At 36.2% G+C, this 21,384-nt stretch overlaps 1 pseudogene; it reads left to right on the top strand.

Moving 5' to 3' along the window:
* The first annotated feature begins 9,721 nt into the window (after positions 1-9,721).
* On the top strand, positions 9,722-10,556 carry LOC148566850 (cationic amino acid transporter 8, vacuolar pseudogene; annotated as a pseudogene).
* Positions 10,557-21,384: the final 10,828 nt, after the last annotated feature.

The raw sequence follows: 21,384 nt of genomic DNA, 5'->3' as shown, positions 1-21,384 counted from the left end.
TCTGTTTGCAGAGGCACTTGAGCAAATACCCTCTTATGCTAAGTTCATGAAAAAGATCTTAAGTTATAAGAAGGATTGGAGAGAAACTGAAAAAGTTTTCCTCACTGAAGAATGCAGTGCAGTCATTCTGAAAAGCTTGCCAGAGAAGCTTAAAGATCCCGGAAGCTTTATGATACCATGCACATTAGAGGATGCTTGCACCAAGACAGCTCTATGTGATCTTGGGGCAAGTATTAACCTAATACCTGCATCCACTATCAAAAAGCTTGGTTTGACTGATGAAGTTAAACCAACCCGGATATGCCTCCAACTTGCTGATGGCTCCATTAAAATCCCATCAGGCATAATTGAGGACATGATTGTCAAGGTTGGGCCGTTTGTCGTCCCTACTGACTTTGTAGTGCTAGAAATGGAGGAGCACAAAAGTGCAACTCTCATTCTAGGAAGACCTTTCCTAGCAACTGGACGAACCCTCATTGACGTCCAAAAAGGAAAGATAACCTTGAGAGTCAATGAGGATGAGTTTAAGTTGAATGCTGTCAAAGCTATGTAGCATCCGGACACGCCAAAAGACTGCCTGAGCGCAGATATTATTGACTCCCTGGTGGAAGAGGTCAATATAATTGAGAGTCTCGAATCAGAGCTAGAGGACATTTTTAAAGATGTTCAGCCTGATCTGGAGGAACCAGAGAGAACAGCAGAACCTCTGAAAACTCCTCAGGAAGAGGAGAAACCTCCTAAACCCAAGCTCAAACCACTACCACCATCCCTAAAATATGCATTTTTGGGAGAAGATGACACTTTTCTAGTGGTCATAAGCTTTGCCTTAGAGCCATAGGAAGAGAAAGCACTGATTCAGGTGCTAAGGACACACAAGACAGCTCTTGGGTAGTCCATAAGTGATCTTAAGGGCATTAGCCCAGCAAGATGCATGCACAAGATCCTATTGGAGGATGATGCTAAGCCAGTGGTTTAACCACAGAGGCGGCTAAATCCAGCCATGAAGGAGGTGGTGTAGAAAGAGGTCACTAAGTTACTAGAGGCTGGGATTATTTATCCTATTTCTGATAACCCCTGGGTGAGCCCTGTTCAAGTTATCCCCAAGAAGGGAGGCATGAAAGTGGTTCATAATGAAAAGAATGAACTGGTTCCTACAAGAACAGTTACAGGGTGGCGTATGTGTATTGACTACAGAAGGCTCAATACAGCCACCAGGAATGATCATTTTCCTTTACCATTCATAGACCAGATGCTAGAAAGACTAGCAGAACATAAATACTACTGCTTTTTGGATGGCTATTCAGGTTACAATCAAATTGCAGTAGATCCTCAGGACCAAGAGAAAACAGCATTCACATGTCCATCTGGAGTATTTGCCTACAGGAGGATGCCATTTGGTCTGTGTAATGCACCTGCAACCTTTCAAAGGTGCATGCTCTCTATATTCTCTGACATGGTGGAGAAGTTTCTGGAAGTCTTCATGGATGACTTCTCAGTATTTGGAGACTCATTCAGCTCCTGTCTTGACCATCTAGCAATTGTTCTAAAAAGGTGTCAAGAGACTAACCTGGTTTTAAACTAAGAAAAATGTCAGTTTATGGTGACTGAAGGAATTGTCCTTGGGCACAAAATTTCGAACAAGGGAATAGAGGTGGATCAAGCTAAGGTAGAGGTAATTGAAAAATTACCACCACCTGCATTTGTTAAGGGAATCAGAAGCTTTCTGGGGCATGCAGGATTCTATAGGAGGTTTATAAAGGATTTTTCAAATATTGCAAAACCTCTGAGCAATTTGCTAGATGCTGACATGCCATTTGTCTTTGACACGGAGTGTCTGCAGGCGTTTGAAACTCTGAAAGCTAAGCTGGTCACAGCACTGGTCATTTCTACACCAGACTGGACATCACCATTTGAACTAATGTGTGATGCTAGTGACCATGCCATTGGTGCAGTATTGGGACAGAGGTATAACAAGCTTCTGCATGTCATTTATTATGCTAGCTGTGTTTTAAATGACGTACAAAAGAACTACACAACCATAGAAAAGGAATTGCTTGCAGTGGTTTATGCCATTGACAAGTTCAGATCTTATTTAGTAAGATCAAAAGTGATTCTGTACACTGACCATGATACTCTAAATATCTCCATACAAAGCAGGATTCAAAACCCAAACTCATAAGATGGTGTTGCTTCTGCAAGAGTTTGATATAGAAATAAGAGACAGAAAAAGGGACAGAGAACCAAGTAGCAAATCACCTGTCCCGAATAGAACCAGTAGCAGGAGCGTCCCTCCCTCCTACTGAGATCTCTGAAACCTTCCCGGATGAGAAACTCTTTGCCATTCAGGAAGTACCATGGTTTGCAGACATTGCAAACTATAAAGCTGTGAGATTCATACCCAAAGAGTATAGCAAGGTGCAAACGAAAAAATTGATTTCTGATGCAAAATACTACTTGTGGGATGAACCATATCTCTTTAAGAGGTGTGCAGACGGAATGATCCGTAGATGTATGCCTAGAGAAGAGGCACAGAAGATCCTAAGGCATTGCCATGGATCACAATATGGAGGACATTTCGGAGGTGAGCGAACAACCACCAAGGTTCTCCAGTGTGGATTCTACTGGCCTACTCTCTATAGAGACTCCCGAAAATTTGTACGTAACTGTGACAGTTGCCAGAGAGCTAGTAATCTGCCCCACGATTATGCCATGTCTCAACAAGGGATCTTAGAGATTGAGTTGTTTGATGTATGGGGTATTGACTTCATGGGGCCTTTCCCACCATCATACTCAAACACTTATATCCTGGTGGCAGTAGACTATGTATCTAAATGGGTAGAGGCAATTGCAACACCCACTAATGATATTAAGATAGTGATGAAGTTCCTCCAGAAGCATATCTTCAGCAGGTTTGGTGTCCCTAAGATACTGATCAGTGATGGAGGTACCCATTTCTGCAATAAACAGCTTGACTCTGCTCTGGTCCGATATGGAATTAACCATAAAGTGGCAACTCCATATCATCCACAGACAAATGGGCAGGCTGAAGTCTCAAATAGAGAACTAAAACGAATCCTGGAGCGGACTGTAAATGCCCGTAGAAAGGATTGGGCAAGAGGTCTAAATGATGCTCTGTGGGCATATAGAACAACATTCAAGACTCCTATAGGGACCTCTCCATACCAGCTTGTGTATGAAAAAGCTTGTCATCTGCCAGTGGAACTGGAACACAAGGCCTACTGGGCAACTAGGTTCTTAAACCTTGATACTAAGGTAGCTGGAGAAAGGAGATTACTCCAGTTAAATGAGCTGGAAGAATTCAGACTCAATGCTTTCGAAAATGCCAAAATTTACAAGGAGAAAGCAAAAATATGGCATGACAAAAGGCTGTCATCTAGAGTCTTTGAGACAGGACAGAAGGTCCTGCTGTTTAACTCTAGGCTCAGATTGTTCCCCAGGAAAATGAAATCCCGGTGGAAGGGCCCTTATGTGATTACAAATGTGTCACCATATGGCTATGTAGATCTTCAAGATATTGATTCTGACAAAAAGTTCATTGTTAATGGACAAAGAATCAAACATTATCTTGAAGGCAATGTTGAGCAAGAATGCTCAAGGCTGAGACTAAGTTGAAAGCTCAGTAAAGTCCAGCTAAAGACAGTAAAGAAGCGCTTGCTGGGAGGCAACCCAGCCATTATCAATAATTATATGTTTGTAATAGTTAGATAAGTCTTTTTAATTTTGTTTTCCTTGTTAATTTATATATTTTCAGTGAAAAAGTCAGAAAAATGGAGGTTCAAGACAAAGCAGAGAAATCACAGAGAAAAGGAGCTCACTGGCGTCAAAATGCCAGTAAAGAGGCAATCTGGGCGTTAAACGCCAGAATGGCTACCATTCTGGGCGTTAAACACCAGAATAGGCAGCATTCTGGTCGTTTAACGCCAGAATTGGCAGCATTCTGGGCGTTCATGTTTAATTCAAATTTTTCTGCATCAAATTAGCACAACCATTCATTTTTCAAGTTCAATTTTCAAAAATTAATAATCTCATAAAATCTTTTTAATTCTTCTCCAATTCTTTTCAATTCTTTTTCAAAAATTCATTCATCTTTCCAAATCCTTTTCAAATCTTTTTACTAATTCATATTATCTTTTATCTTCTAGAAGCATAAACAAAAATTTAGATTTAACTCCCTCATATCTTTCTGTTATCTTTTAAATTTTTGGAAAGAATCTCATCTTTTTCATATCATGTTTATCTTTTTCAATCATATCTTTCAATCATATCTTTTTCATTTTAAATTTTTGAACCCATTCCCTCCCTCCCCTTTATTTATAAATTCGGCCACCACCTTTTGTTCATCATTGGAATCCTTCTCTCCATCTATTCATCTCCTTTCTTTCTATTATGCTTGAGGGCAAGCAAAGCACTAAGTTTGGTGTGATTTTCGTGATCCCTAAGCCAAAATAAACAAAGCTCATGGCTCCCAAAGGAAAACAAACCACTTCAAGAGGCAAGAAAGAAAGCAACTCAAAGCCACTTTGGATGCATGAGAAATTCTGCACCAAAGAACATGCAGACCATTACCTCAAGATAGTGTGCAGAAGAGCAGTGATCCCGAAAGTTAGATTCAATCTGAAAGAAGATGAATACTTGGAGATCCAAGAGCAGATTCAAAACAGGGGCTGGGAAGTCCTGGCTAATCCTGAGATATATGTTGGAAGAAATATGGTCCAAGAATTCTATGCAAATCTATGGATGACAGAGAAGTAAAGATTAGAGGGAACTGCTTTCTACACCTTCCTGACTATGGTCAGAGGGAAGATTATTTACTTCCACCTTGACAAAGTGAGAGAAGTTCTTAAACTTCCTCAACTGCAAGATGACCCAAAGTCCTTTAATAGGAGAATGGCCAAGGATAAAAGGCTGGATCAAGTTCTAGAGGACATATGCCTCCCTAGAACCAAATGGATTACCAATTCAAAAGGTGTCCCAAACCAGTTAAAGAGAGGAGATCTTAAACCAGTTGCCAGAGGTTGGCTGGATTTCATTGGGCGTTCTATACTCCCAACCAGCAACCGATCTGAAGTCACTGTCAAGAGGAAGTGATGATTCACTGTATTATGCTAGGGAAGGAAGTAGAGATTCATCAGTTGATCCCTATTGAAATTTACACGATTGCAAACAAGGATTCCACTGAGGCCAGATTGGCCTACCCGAGCTTGATTAGCCTGCTATGCAAAGATGTGGAGGTAAAGATGGGTGTGGATGAATTTATCCCAGTTGAACGTCCAATCACCAAAAAAAGTAATGGATGGATCTCAAATTCAAGATAACCCCATCAAGAGGGGGGGTGCATGAACTCCTTCCAGAAATTCCTCAGTTTGACTATTGGGCTTGCTTAGAAGCATCTGTTACCATGCTGCAAGAAGTAGTGAATCAAATCAAAGAGGAGCAGCAGAATCAAAACAGTATGCTTTGCAAACTGCTCATAGAACAAGAGAAACAAGGGCATGAGATACAGGAGCTAAAGCGCCAGAAGCTATCTCTTGAAGAGCCAGGCGTCCCACAAATTGAAGGAGCACTTGCCTCTCTAAATACAGGTTGTTGAGTCCTAACTCTGTGATAACTTTTGTTATTAGAGATCTATTTTAAGAGTTACTTGAGCCTTAGTAGTAGAGTCATTTATCTTTATGTTTATTTTCTATTTTTGTTTACTTGGTCATTAGTATTTACTGTCCATGTCTTAAGGTTATGAATAAATTCCATGAATCCCTCACCTTTCTTAAATAAAAAAATGTTTTTATTTGCAAAAGAATAAGAAGTGCATGGTTTCGAATTTCATCTTGAAGTTAGCTTAATTATTTTGATGTGGAGGCAATACTTTCTGTTTTCTGAATTAATGCTTGAACAGTGCATATTTTTGATAGTGAAGTTTATGAATGTTAAAATTGTTGGCTCTTGAAAGAATAATGAAAAAAAGAAAAATGTTATTGATAATCTGAAAATTCATAAGATTGATTCTTGAAGCAAGAAAAAGCAGTGAAAAACACAAAGCTTGCAAAAAAAATATTTGAAGAAAAAGAAAGAAAAAGAAGAAGCAAGCAGAAAAAGCCAATAACCCTTTAAACCAAAAGGCAAGGGTAAAAAGGATCTAAGGCTTTGAGCATTAATGGATAGGAGGGTCCAAGGGAATAAAATCTTGGCCTAAGCGGCTAAATCAAGCTGTCTCTAACCATGTGCTTGTAGCGTGAAGGTGTCAAGTGAAAAACTTGAGACTGAGCGGTTAAAGTCGTGATCCAAAGCAAAAAGAGTGTGCTTAAGAACTCTGAACACCTCTAACTGGGGACTCTAGCAAAGCTGAGTCACAATCTAAAAAGGTTCACCCAGTTACGTGTCTGTGGCATTTATGTATCCGGTGGTAACATTGGAAAACAAAATGCTTAGGGCCACGGCCAAGACTCATAAAGTAACTGTGTTCAAGAATCAACATACTAAACTAGGAGAATCAATAACACTATCTGAATTCTGAGTTTCTATAGATGCCAATCATTCTGAACTTCAAAGGATAAAGTGAGATGTCAAAACCGTTCAGAAGCAAAAAGCTACAAGTCCCGCTCATCTAATTGAGACTAATCTTCATTGATATTTTTGAAATTCATTGTATATTCTCTTCTTTTTATCCTATCTTATTTTTAGTTGCTTGGGGACAAGCAACAATTTAAGTTTGGTGTTGTGATGAGCGGATAATTTATACCCTTTTTGGCATCGTTTTTACATAATTTTTAGCATGTTTTTGTTAGTTTTTATTAGTTTTTATTTCAAAAATTATATTTCTGGACTTTACTATGAGTTTGTGTATTTTTCTATGATTTCAGGTATTTTCTGGCTGAAATTGAGGGACCTGAGCAAAAATCTGATTCAGAGACTGAAGAAGGACTACAGATGCTGTTGGATTCTGACCCTCCTGCACTCAAAACGAATTTTCTCGAGCTACAAAGACCCAATTGGATCGCTCTCAATTGCGTTGAAAAGTAGACATCCTGGGCTTTCCCACAATATATAATAGTTTATACTTTTCTTGAAAATTGATGGCCCAAACTGGCGTCCAAAGTCAGTCTAAAACTTTCTGGCGTTAAACGCCAGAACTGGCACCTTTTTCGGCGTTAAACGCCCATTCTGGCACCCAGGGTGGCGTTTAACGCCAACTTTGGGCATATGCACGTGGAAGCTTGAAAGCTCAGCCCAGGCACACACCATGTGGGTCCCGGAAGTGAAATTTTGCACTATTTACACTTAGTTACTCATTTTCTGTAAACCTAAGTTACTAGTTTAGTATAAAAACTACTTTTAGAGATTCATTTAGGGACTTATGACATTTTTTACACTTCATATTGTATTTCTGACGGCATGAGTCTCTAAACCCCATAGGTGGGGTGAGGAGCTCTGCTGTGTTTCAATGGATTAATGCAATTACTACTGTTTTCTATTCAATCACGCTTGATTCTATTCTAAGATACTCATTCGTACGTCAATTTGGAGAAGATGATGATCCGTGACACTTATCATTATTCTCAAATCTATGAACGCGTGCCTGACAACCACTTCCGTTCTATCTGAGCTCAATGTAGTCATTGGGCGACAGCTTGAGTGCGTATCTCTTGGGTCTCTGATCCATGGACCGAATCCATGAAATCAGAACCTTCGTGGTAGAGGCTAGAACCAATTGACAGCATTTCTGAGATCCGAAAAGTCTAAACCTTGTCTGTGGTATTCCGAGTAGGATCTGGAAGGGGATGACTGTAACGAGATTCAAACTTGCGAATGTTGGGCGCAGTGACAGTGTGCAAAAGGATAATGGTCCTATTCTGACGCTAGTGAGAACCGACAGATGATTAGCCGTGCGGTGACAGTGCCTGGTATTTTTCATCCAAGAGGATCATACAACCTGCCATTGAAGGAGCCATGCGTGTGTGGAGGAGAAAACAGTAGGAAAGCAGAAATTCAGACGACAGAGCATCTCCAGAACCTCAGCATGTTTCTTATTACTGAATCATAAGTACTATTTATTTCATGTTGTTTATTTTTCATAAATACAATCACTCTTATCACTAATCTCCTCACTAAGATTTACAAAATAACCATAGCTTGCTTCAAGCCGACAATCTCCGTGGGATCGACCCTTACTCACATAAGGTATTACTTGGATGACCTAGTGCACTTGCATGCTGGTTAGTTGTGCGGAGTTGTGAAAAGTGTTATCACAATTTCGTGCACCAGGGGCCCACTTGGTGAGTGTTTGGGCTGAGCTTTGATGAGATCCACGTGCTGTGAGACCTTTAGGGTATTGAACGCTGGCTAGGGGGTCCTCTTTGGGCGTTTGGATGCTGGTCTCTTCTCCTTGGGCGCTGGATACCTGAAAGGAGGCAGGAGGCTGGCATTGGACGCTAGTTTTGGGCCTTCTAATCTGAAGCAAAGTATAAACTATTATACATTTCTGAAAAGCTTTGGAAGTTAGCTTTCTATAGCCATTGAGAATGCTCCATTTGGACTTCTGTAGCTGCATAAAAGCTCTTCCGAGTGCAAAGAGGTTAGATCCAAACAGCATCTGCAGTGCTTTCTCTATCACTAAATCAGACTTTTGCTCCAGCTCCTCAATTTCAGCCAGAAATTACCTAAATTTGCATAAAAATACACAAACTCAAAGTATAATCCAAAAATGTGAATTTAACACTAAAACCTATGAAAACTTAATAAAAACTAAACAAAACATGCTAAAAACTATATGAAAATGATGCCAAAAGGCATATAAAATATCCGCTCATCAGTCACAAATATAATATATTTTATTGACGTCTAGCGCAAAAAGAGAATTTAGGAACAAGCAAATCATAATAATTTTTTTCTTTATTTTCTGTTATTTTTTTATCTCTTGTGAGTAGTTATTAGCTTTAATAATTCTTCACAAAAATTGAAATAAAAGATAGTCATAAAAGATAATTTATCATTAAATGTTTGGGTCAGCTATCTTCGTTAAAACTGGACTACATCCCTATATGACATGTTGTGAAAGTAAGGCAACTAAGATTGATTTTGCTCAACATGATACTGTTAGGGTAGAAAAGCGATAAACAAAACAATGTAAAAGTAGATAGCCATACCTTATCAATTGAAGGTGTCAACAGAAGAAAAGAGGGAGAAGAAATGATCAACAATAATCAGTAAGCCTGCAACCATGAGAAACTGAATTTACATGAGAATAGGGATTAAATTTGGTGAAAGGAGAAATTGAACAAAAAATTTCTAAAAAAGATGGAGGAACCACCAAATTCATTGATAACTCATAGCTCGCGGACAATTTGGCGGTGGAGAGTGGTCGATTTCACCACGGTGAGAGTTAGGTCCGTGCCAACTGAGAGAGCCCATATGAACTTTGCCATGAAAATACAAGATTGTGGCAAACCTCTGTATAATTTGACGACGGAGATGCAAGTCATTGCAAGTAAGTCCTATGTTGAGAAAGGTTAGCCATTGATTCTCCTTCATCGGTAACTTCCCATAGTTGAGGAGTACTTTTCTAGTAGTGAAGTGTGAGTTGAAATAAAGAGTGAACTACTAACTCGGCCTCTGTCCATTTCGCAAAATGACAAAGCAACCCATGATGAATAAAGCAATCTACTTCAGTCCCTATCCCATACTTATGTGACACAAGGCGGTCCCTATGGGTGAATTTGCGGTAACTACGAACGGAAAATGCTGAGCTGTCACGGTGAGCGTGTGTTAGCTTGCTGATGTGGATGAATGCTGCAGACGTGGACAACTCAAATGGTCAGGGGGTTAATTGTCTCATCCATCTCAAATGGTCCGGGGGTTAATTGTTCCCATTCACGTTAACCAAAACGACCTCCACCTACCAGGCCGCTGCGTGCCTCCGTCTAAGAGATCATCTCCTCAGCCGCTCCTCTGACAACAACGAGCTCAACGTCCTCCCTCACGCTAGCGAGAATCCCATGCGCCGCTACCTCACTGCCTGGGACCTTACCTGGCTTGCTTTTGGCTCCGTCATCGGCTCTGGAATCTTCGTAATCATTGGCTAGGAGGCCCGCACCGATGCCGGTCCCGCCATCGTTCTCGCCTACACCATCTTTGGCTTATCCGCCTTCTGTTACACCGAGTTCGCAGTCGACGTCCCCGTCGCCGAAAGCTCTTTCTCCTTCCTTCGCATCGAGCTTGGTGACTTCATTGCCTTCCTTGCCACCGGAAACATCCTCCTCGAGGCTGTTGTAGGCGCTGCCGGCCTCGGCCATTCGTGGTCCTCTTATTTTGTCACTATACTTGTCATTGTGTTTATCATCGTAGATGGATTTGTTCATGGTAAAGCCTCAAACCTAACAGCATTCTTCCCAATGGGGATGAAGGGAGTGTTCAATGCTATTGCAGTTGTGTATTGGTCTTATTCAGGTTTCGACATGGTGACAACTATGGTTGAGGATGGTGGAGGTTGGTTGGGGATGGCGGAGGTAGGCGGTGGTGGCGGTTCCTCCATTCCGGCATAGCAGTTGAGCGAAGATGGAAGAGGGAGGTCGTTTTGGTTGACGTGAATGGGGACAATTAACCCCCTGACCATTTGAGGTGGATGGGGACAATTAACCCCTGACCATTTGAGGTGTCCACTCTGCAGCATTCATCCACATCAGCAAGCTAACACACGCTCACTGTGACAGCTTAGCATTTTTCGTTCGTAGTTATCGGAGATTCACTCACAGGGACCGCCTTGTGTCACGGAAGTATGGGACAAGGACCGAAGTGGATTGCTTTATTCGTCAGGGGGTTGCTTTGTCATTCTGCAAAATGGATAGGGGATCGGGTTGGTAGTTCACTCTAAAAAAATGTTACATTGTTGAATAACCTTTTATTAGATTAATATCAATTCAAAATCATTTGATATACTCACTACAAGAAAACAACTCTATTGCCACGCTTTTAAAGCGTGGCGAAAAGCTGAAAAAAGCGTGGCAAAAGCTTTTCGCCACGCTTTTTGAGCTACCGCCACGCTTTTGAAAGGGTGACCTATGAAAGGGTGGCAATTGCTCTATCGCCACGCTTTTGGTGACCTATCGCCACGCTTTATTCTTTGCCACGCTTTTGCAGATCGCCCCGCTTAAAAAGCGTGGCCATATGTGAGAGATACGGCCACGCTTTAAAAGCGTGGCGATAGCGAGATATACGGCCACGCTTTTAAAGCGTGGCGATAGCGAGATACGGCCACGCTTTTAAAGCATGGCGTTAGCAAGATACGGCCACGCTTTAAAAGCGTGGCGATAGCCTTGACAAATTTAAAAAAAAAATCTTTTTTTTTTTATTTTCAACCCTTTTTTGTTACCAAACCTATAAATATATTATGCAATTTTCATTACAAGACAAATCAAACAGTAATTAGTGACAATTTTTGGTATGATTATTTTATACATTAATCCTCATACAAAACTTTCCAGGTTTTTTCAGTAACAAAAAACCCTCCTATCAGCCGAAATTCACTAACTAAGCAAAACGCATGTATAATTACAAAAGGAATGCAAAATTAATAGCAGATATGGGGTCTCAAGATCACGTCAGGGTCCCTCATTTTCTCTATTTTATCTTTTTCTTACAACCTTGTGACCAACAAGTACATAACCGAGCTCAATATCCCTCTCTCAGAATGATTCCCAACAATGTTTGGTGGAGCTGAAAAAAATGACACCAACATCAACAAAATGATTTCATTTCCTTTTCACATAACATAACAATGAAGAAACAAGGAATAACCCCATTGGCAAGCAAGCTCAGTTCAAGAAAATAAGGAGAGTTTGAGAGAATGGCTACTATGACAGGCTCAGTTAAAGAAAAACTAGTTGGAACATTCACTGGTTGAGCCTGTAATGCAAGATATATATATATATTAAAAAAAACTCAAAAGCTGCATGCAAGATATATATCCAATGCCTAATAATACTTCATAATCAATTAGGTATACTCGTCATAATTTAGTCCAGAAATCATCACATGCCGCAGCCCCTTTTTTCTTTTATCAAGCAATATACATAATCGAATATATTCAAAAGTGTCCTAAGGTTTACTTTTATGCAGTTTACCATTAATCAAAAAAGAGGGGGTGGAGGTTACCTAATTGATCAACAACTTGGCCATAAGCCCATAACACAAAAAGAAACTTAAAAGCCTTCAGTCTTCACCCTTTACTGCTATGTACTTTTACTAGTTGCATGTTAAAATTTGCTTAATTTTAGTCTTCTTTATGTTTTCCAAATTAAACATCTCATTGATTTTAAAGCTAGTATAACTTATTTAAATATACTAAAGTTATTGTGAAATTACAACAAATATGCAAAAGTGAGTTGGTGATATGAATAAGCATGCCATGTACTGAAGAAACAAGCAATTCTAACACATCATTGGCATTGCAAAAGGGTACTATCATACTATTTAAACACAATGCAGCTCAAGCACGAAAAATATTAAATACCTACTGTTCTGGTGGACCAACATTGGTTGTCCTTGTATTCAGTATATCCTCAACGCCCTGTGAGTTACTACTTTCATCCATACTTCTTGAATTTTTATACTTCCCACTACTCCATTTGGCTCCTCTGTTTGTCCTTGAAAACTTTGAATTGAAAGGTCGCTGAGTTTGGGCAACCGAAGAATGTCGCTTCAAAGCAAACAAAACATCATCCGATGTACTTCGAATTTCAGATCCAAACTAGATAGCTTTGGCCCTCCAAACTAGCTTCCATGGTCTTTTAAAAAAGAATAATCATTAGGAAACCTTAAATCTATGATAAAAAATTTTGAATTTTCTTCAAGTATACCTATCATAATGTAAAATCCTGGAAATTTTATAAGGTTTAGCCACTTCAATATCAGAAGATGTGAATTTAAGTCCAAACCTTAGCGAATTTGTCTCGAGTTTGAGTCACTATAAACCAAATTTTCAAATTTTTTTATTAAAAATATTGGTTTTCTAACATTTTCGTTTAAATAAAAAGATAAAAGAGCAAGAATGAAAACAGAACCGTACCTCGTCAAAGACACCGGCGGGACTGTCCTCATAGCTGGCTAGAAAGAAGCCACCCAAAGTGTTTCTGTATCAAGTAATAATCAATGCAACCTCTGTTTAATTTCAAAGTTTAACATAATTTACAAGTCCTATCAAAATTCAAAAGATTTTAGAATGATTTTACCAGTCTTGAAAATTAACCAAACAAAAATATCCCCGAGTTCACATCAGCAACAGTTAGTCTTCTAAACTGACGACATTTCTTGGATTCAATATTTACAAATTGCCTAAAGACTCACACCCTTTAAATCTGTTTCAGCTGTATCGAAAATCATGACACATCACTGTATCGAAAATCAAAAGCTGTTTCTTTTTCCTTGGCATTTCAATTCCAAAAACTACTTCAGTTAATTCGATTTGAGGAATATTCATAACACATCACTGTATCAGCTTAGGTATAAACTTACAAAACTAACCAAACTAACTGAACACTAGCTTGCTTTAACAGTATTGCTTATTTGTATGATAAGATTCACTCAATCTGATCTAACATAAACCCTAAGATGAGCAGAGAAAATATTATTTCACACTGAATCAGCAATTAATGTTTAAAACAGGAAGAACAAGATCAGAATATGGTACGGAAACATTACCCCAAGCCACAGTGCATTCCTCGTTAGTTGCACTAGCTTGATTAGCTTGCACTTGATACCTAAAACCACCAAATAAAAATATTTTAAAAGCAAAAGATCATAAATCGAAGTAGTTGAAGTCAAAGAAGAAACTTACAGAGATCCATGATGTGGTTCCTGCAGATGGCACAGTCATCCACAACAATATTTGCAACCAATAACAGAAGCGCTTGATATTGATAACTTCAAAGTGCGAGATAATCGTACTAAAAAAAGGAACAAGTTAGGGTTTAAGGAAAACGAACCCCAATCCCATAGAGCAACAGCATTCCACTTCTTGATATCGAATCAGATCTTTGGAATTGGAGGGCTTGGAGGAGAAGAGATCGTCGGAGGGCTTGGAATTCGATTTTAGCCCAAACTGAAACAATGCTCAAGTCATAACCAAAACAGAGTGCACCTTTGTGGCTTTTTCATTCCAGAAAAAATCATGTACATCCACAGCATCGCAAACAACGCAAATATTGTGATCAAGAAGGAACATGCGTGTTGAGCATGCGATTGACAGAGAGAACGAATCAGGGGAAAATGAAAATGGAAAGGGAAAGCCCTAAAAGTAAAAACAACGGAAAAAATCGAGAAAATAAAAAAATAGAAGCGTTGGAAGGGAAAATCGATCAGACCTTTGGAATCGGAGGGCTTGGAGGAGAAGAGATCGTCGGCGAGCTTGACCTTGCCGTCGCCCATGTTTGGTGGAGCTCGAAGGTGAACAGAGAGATCCAGAAAGATCGGTAGAAGAAGAAGAAAGAGAAGAAGAGTATGAAGATGAAGATGAAGATTAAGAAGATGAAGAAGAAGTGGTTTCGAGTGACGAAGAGTGACGAAGGCGAAGGGCGAAGGGCGAAGGGCAAAGGTTGGGAGGAGCTCTTCCAGGCGAGTGGTTTTCGAAGATTAGGGTTAGTGTCAATAGGTTGGGGACCGGGTTGGGGACCGGGTTAGGGACGGGTTTGGGGCCGGGTTAGAGTCAATGGGTTGGGGACCTCTCGCCACGCTTATAAAATGTTGCTGTTTCACTCTACGGCCACGCTTTCGAAGCGTGGCAGAAAAAAAATATTTGGCCACGCTTTTAAAGCGTGCCAAAAGAGTACCAGGATATGGCCACGTTTTGTAAGCGTGGCCGTAATGAGACCCTGTCTCCACGCTTTTAAAACGTCCTTGTTTCTCTCTATGGCCACGCTTTTGAAGCGTGGCAGAAAAAAAACGTGGCTGTTTCTCTAATCAATTGCCACCCTTACAAAAGCGTGGCCGTTGATCCTTTTTGCCACGCTTTTGAAGCGTGGCAAAAAAAAGTGGCCAAATCTCTAATCTATCGCCACCCTCATAAAAGCGTGGCCATTGACCACTTTTGGCCACGCTTTTGAAGCGTGGCAAGAAAAAAGCGTGGCCATAAGCCTTTTTTCTTGTAGTGACTTTTTTGATTATATCAAAATTGATAGTAATATAACATTTAAAACGTACATTAATTTGAATTATTATAATAGTCTTGTTCATCATGTTCAAGTTTTACATATTTGTATAAATAATCGAAAATTATAATTCAATAGATAAACCGATAAAAAGTAACATCTATAAAGAGATATGAGTGACGTAAGTCTATTATTCTAAAAACTGAGACCAGCCAAACCAATAACCAAAGGTCAATCTAGCCCAATCTTTAAGTAAAACCTCTTAGGTAGTGTTTGTTTTCAAAGACTAGGACTAAGATTGAGATTGAGAGACTGGACTTAATATTGTGTTTGGTGGTTAGAAAGTAAAACTAAAATTTCAGTTCTAAAACACAAAATTTCAGTCTTAATCTTCTAATCTCAATCTCTCTTCCAAACACAGCCGTAGTTCCTAAACTGATAATGAATTAAAAAACTGATAAAAAACTAATAAACTAAATCAAACTGGAAACTGCCATTCTTTGGATTAGGACTTAATTAATGTTATTTTTTATCTAGAAATAAAAAAGCCACAACAAAAACCAAGTATAAATTCCTAATCCATATACCCATTCTCTTTTTTGTCAACAGTTGAGTTGGATGCACTGAACCGGGTAACATAAAAAATACTGATCAGGATGGGAATCGAACTAGAAAAAAAACCAATTGCAACCATAACAAAAGAGTTATAAGGTGCATAGTTATAAGAAATGGATTGGATCGGTCAATTCGATCAAAAAACTAGTGAACCAGACTCTAAACTGGTCTGATTTAATATTCTAATTATTTAAAGATAAAACCAGTCAAATTTATCCGAACCGTATCCAAACCGATCAAAATTTGGTCAACCCGCTAATTTTCAAAAACACTCCTGAGGTATGATCCAAACCCAAGCTGGCAATGAGCCATAGCTCACACGGCATTTCGTTCCCTCCCCATCTCAAAGGTCTCGGATTCGAGTCCTACCAGCTACAACCGAAAAGAAAAAAATTGGTAAGCATGTGAGGAGTGTATAAGTGTGTATTGTGTACCTAGAATTGGGGGTTGTCCAATCCATTGGGATACTTAGGATTGGAGTTGTCCAATTCACCGACCAAAAAAAAAAAAACCAAACTCAAAAGCATTGGAGTTCCCCTATAGCCACTGAGCTAGTTTTTTAATATAATGTGTGTTTTATTTTAAATATATTACATACTAAATAACTATGATCAAATTAGGCCTTTTTTTTTTTGTCAGAATTGGACAAGGACATTGCTGATTTTTTTTAAATCAAATTGGACCCTTTTTATATTTTAGAGACCATAAACAATAATTTTTATTTATTAATTTCAATTGGACTAATAAATTTAGATAAATAAATTACATAATTATTTGCACATAAATAATATAATGTAATAAGTATAAATTAATTAATAAATTTTAAATAAAAAATAATAATTAATTTAATATAAAAATAGAATAAAAATTGTGTTATGAAAAAAATTATATACAATTTAATATAGTTCATGGATTGTTATTTTTATTGTGTCAATTAAGATATTATTATAATAATACTGACTAATTTTATATTTATCTTTATACTAATTAATTTTAGAATTTAAGACATAATTATTTTTAATACATTAATGAATATATATATTTTAAATTTTAATTATAAATTTTTAAATATTTTATATTTTTTATTTATATAAAACCAATTTTAGCGGTTTAACTAATAATTTACTAATTAAATTAATAAACCAATTAATTAATAATTTGATCGATTGGATCACCTCGTTTGATTCTGACAACTTCTTATACATTTTAGTACAATAACAGTTGTATATCAATAATTTCAATAAAAATTTGTGGTTAAGCTAACACAAATTCATAAACTCCATATGCTACGTGTCTTGTTGGATGACTCCTCACACAATTAAAAAAATTTATTCTGTTTAAAAAATTACTACTTTTCAACATATAAATCATTTCGTTGGTTGTTGCTTCCTAGATTTTTGTCCTTTAATTTCCTTGCAAAGTTCAATGCAATCCTTGAATGAAAAGAAGAGAGATAGGTTTACCCATGTAGATTCTGAACCTTTCCTTTTTTTTTTTTCTTTTCTTTTTTTGGGATGAATTGCTGGAACTTCCATTTTTTTTCTTCTGTAAATGTATAGTATTTAATGTTGTCCATATCCAAACCTAGATACTCTCTCCATATCTTTTCGGATTTCTTCTTTGGAATACGTGGTCCGTACTCTAAAAATATTAGTTATAAACTTGCTTTTAAAGAGTAAATTTCTAAAATAATATCTTAAAAATTTTAGTATTGATAAAGATGTGAAAGCAAAATAGTTTTAGAAAGATTTTTAAATTTGATAAAATCATCCAATAATAAAAAAATGATGTCATAGTATACTAAAAATGTTGATATGATCATTGAAAGAGAACTCTAATAATGACAAAAAGCTTCAGCGATATTTTCGGTGTTCTTCTTCTTCTTTGCTATGGCAGAAGGGAACGCAACGGTAAAGTGCTGCCATGGCGGAAGGGAAACGAAAGGGGCGAAACGACGTGTTGAATAAAAAAAATCTGTGAATATAAAAAACACGGCGAGATACTGCCATGAAAGGAGAGAACGCGAAAGGGGACGCAGCGGCGTGTTGAAGAAGAAAAAGAAGGTCGTCGGAAACGTCATTAGAATTCTCTGTTATTATTGGAATTCTCTTTTGACGACCACATCAGCATTTTTCGTTCATGTGATGTCATTCTTTTATAGTTGGGTGATAATTTTATCAAATTTTAAAATTTTTTAGAATTATTTTATCTTCTTGTTATATTGAGAATGACAATGAAATAATTAAACAGTAGTTTAAAGGCTGAATTTGACCTCCTGGGGATTGTGGTTAAAACAAAGAAAAGAAATAGGAGGTCAATAAACATCACTAAACAAACGAGATGTTAATTAATCAAAGGTCCAATTGATCACCACGTCGGTATTGTAAATATGCAGTTAGGAATAATCCAGCCAAAGTAATAGGGATTAGTCCTAACACACTGCAAGACCCACCCGTCGAGCAGGGACGAAAGTCGGCCTTAGTGATCCGACGGTGCCGAGTGGAAGGGCCGTCGCTCAACGGATAAAAGTTACTCTAGCTTCTTTCAGAATTTTTTTGTTAATATTAAAATCTTTTGAGTATCATTTTAATATAATTATGTCACCATATTTCAACAATATATTAGATGGTGCTGTTGCTATTGGGCTTAGTTATTATAAAAGTTATTCTCATGATAATCTTAAAGTTCGTTTGTTGGTTGATTTTAAAAGAAAATATTAAATGCTTGTGAATAGCTATAAGAGTGTGTGATAAAAAAAAACTGGATGACACTCATAGCTAGTGGTTGGACAAATAAAATCCAAAGAATATTATTGATAACTTTTATGGTTTATTATCAATATTACCTATAATTTACATCTTAAATTTAGGTAACATGTGTTTCTTATCATTTAAATTTATGTATAAATAATATGTTAGTTATCTCTCAAATTCAAACTTTATAATAGAAAACTTGTATGTCATTATGATGTTGCATTTTATTTTTTAGAAAAGAAAAGAAAAAGAAAATAAAAAGTAAAATTCGTTCCAACTAATTAAGAAAGTATATATCAAGTTGACTTTTGAGTGACATAAGAAGATATGTAGAGCGAGAATCCGATCATTCTGACAATATTAAAGGCTTATTACATGAGTATTATAATTTATTTTTAATCAATTTATCAAAATAATAATTTTAACTAACCTAATGGTAACACACATATTTTGTTAGATGATGTTAGTGTTGATATATATTCATCAAATTGCTAGAGGTAGTAGCACACTTTATAGTTTATACTTAATCTTTTGATGCTTCTTGTTAAGAATATCAAAATAGAAAAATAAACATAAAGATGATTTTCAATAAAGCAAATCTTTAAAAAGTAAAAACTTCTTTTTGCATATTTTATCCTTGACGAAACTTTGATGTCGACCTACTTCCAATTTTGTTACTTACTTCCGTATTTGAATATTGTGTTGCACTTACATAAGATTATGAGGCTTTATTTAATATTGTATTTTTAATTTTTATATTTTAAAATATATATTAAAATATATTTAATATTTTTTGTGCATATTTATAATTTTATATATTATTTTATTATAATTTATTTATTGCAATTGAATCATTTGAACACTTGAATTTCTGAAGGGTCCATCTAGTGTACAGATGCACTTTGGTACAGATTTAATTTACAGATTTTTGTTTTTATTTGGTTTAAAAGTGTATCACTAAAAGTGTTGCTTAAAGAGAAAGTGTTACCCTTAATCGTTAACTTGGCTCTGATACCAATTTTGCAATCATTTTTACTATATGATACCATTTTTTTACTAGTCCTTGTATATTGTAATTTCATTTTTATAGTTTTCAATCTTGTTTTAGTTTATAATATTCTTTTTTGTATGGATTATTGTATATAAAATCTTTTATCTGTTTGCCTTTTTCTTTAATATAATTTCTTAAATCCTCAAAAACTTCTTTTATTTCTACACTTTCTGTTGTTTCTAAATACCTTCTTAATTTTTCAACTTCATTCTCCATTTTTTCTTTCAACAGCTTTAATTCTTTTAAGTCATAATATGGTTTTCCAGGCATTTATAAATTTTTTAAGTTTAATTCCAACTTGTTTATATTTATTCTTATTTCTATCCTTTTTATTATAAGGTCATCAATTTCGATCTGAAGGTTATTTAATTCCCTTTTATACTCTTTTATTTTACTTTTTAATTTTTCTGCCCTTTTTCTTTTTATTTTATTTTCTGGTTTTTCAATCTTTTTATGCTTCATTATTTATTTTAAAATTTCTGCAAACTCTATCATTGATTCATCACTATTTTCTAGAGATTCTATTAATTTTTCTAGCTCTTCAACTTCTCTTTTTAACTTGTCATAGATTATTTTTAGAGCTTCAAATGCTCTTTGATTTATTTCAGAAAACTGTAAATAATTCAAACGATTTTCTCTTTCAAAGAGCTCTTGTTTCTTGTCTTGATAAGTTACATATATTTCTTCTTTATTTATTGTCATAATTTAGTGTTTAGGGTTTCATTTAATTTTTCGACCTTTTTTGTTAATTCTTTTATTTCAGAATTTTCTTCTTTAATCTTCAACTTAGATAGACTTAAAGGGCTATTAATTTTAGATTCTCTTATTTGAAAATTCGATGAAACTAATTTTCCTGACGGTTCTTTTAATAATAGAACTGAGTTTTCAATAGCTTTATATTTTGGTATTTCTGTTTTTACAATTTTCTGAAATAATTCATCGACATAAATTCTTTCTCTGTTTTTAAATATTATACTATGATGGCTATTTGTTAAAGCATAATTTATTGCATATGTAATTGAAAATGGTTCATCATCTTGTTCCATTAGATTCTTTCTGTGAAATTTATAAGCCAGACTTATAGATCTTCCAAGATTTTCAGTTGATAAAGGTATAGCATATCCCAGATGGGCATTAAATTTAACATTTACGTTTGCTAAGTTTCCATGAACAATTCCAATTATTTGATCTATTGGGTCATCAGTAATTCTTTTGTCACAGATTGCTAAGCTTATTGGTGAATTAATTCCTTTCATATATGTAGATTTGATTAAGACTTGTATAGTACTAATATGAATCCATCCAATTTTAGATCTTTTTTATTGATCCTTAATTTTCTCAATCTGTTTACTTAATTCTTCATCATTTATCAAAGCTATTTCAAGTTCTCCATTGGCGGATTTTATCTTTATAGGGGCTTCAAGTTGAATTTTTTCATAGTATATTATATTTTTTCTATTAAAAACTTCTTTTAAAAGGTTTTGTTTATTAAAATTTTCGTTTGATTTGAGATTTAATTCTGTTTTTAAAACAGCCTGTTTTTCATTATCTAATAAAGCAGTTAATCTATAATAATCAGATTCTTCTGTTAATTCTAAACTTTCTAAATAATTCATAATTGAAAGACTAGGATGAATATGTACCTTTCTGGAGAAAAACTTCCTTTATTTAATATATTTTATATAAGGTGTTTTTATCTACAGAGGGGAGACTGTAAATACTAACTCCAGAGGGGAGTTTAGAACTATTTTTCCCTAATGGGAATTCTTCTTCAGATCATAGAATCGCCTCGGCAGCTTCCTCCTTGCTC

The sequence above is a fragment of the Arachis ipaensis genome, chromosome B4 (assembly GCF_059453495.1).
Source record: "Arachis ipaensis isolate K30076 ecotype BB chromosome B4, ASM5945349v1, whole genome shotgun sequence".
Taxonomy (NCBI): Eukaryota; Viridiplantae; Streptophyta; class Magnoliopsida; order Fabales; family Fabaceae; genus Arachis; species Arachis ipaensis.
Note: the sequence above shows the minus strand (reverse complement) of the source record. Positions and strands in the feature narration are given on the sequence as shown.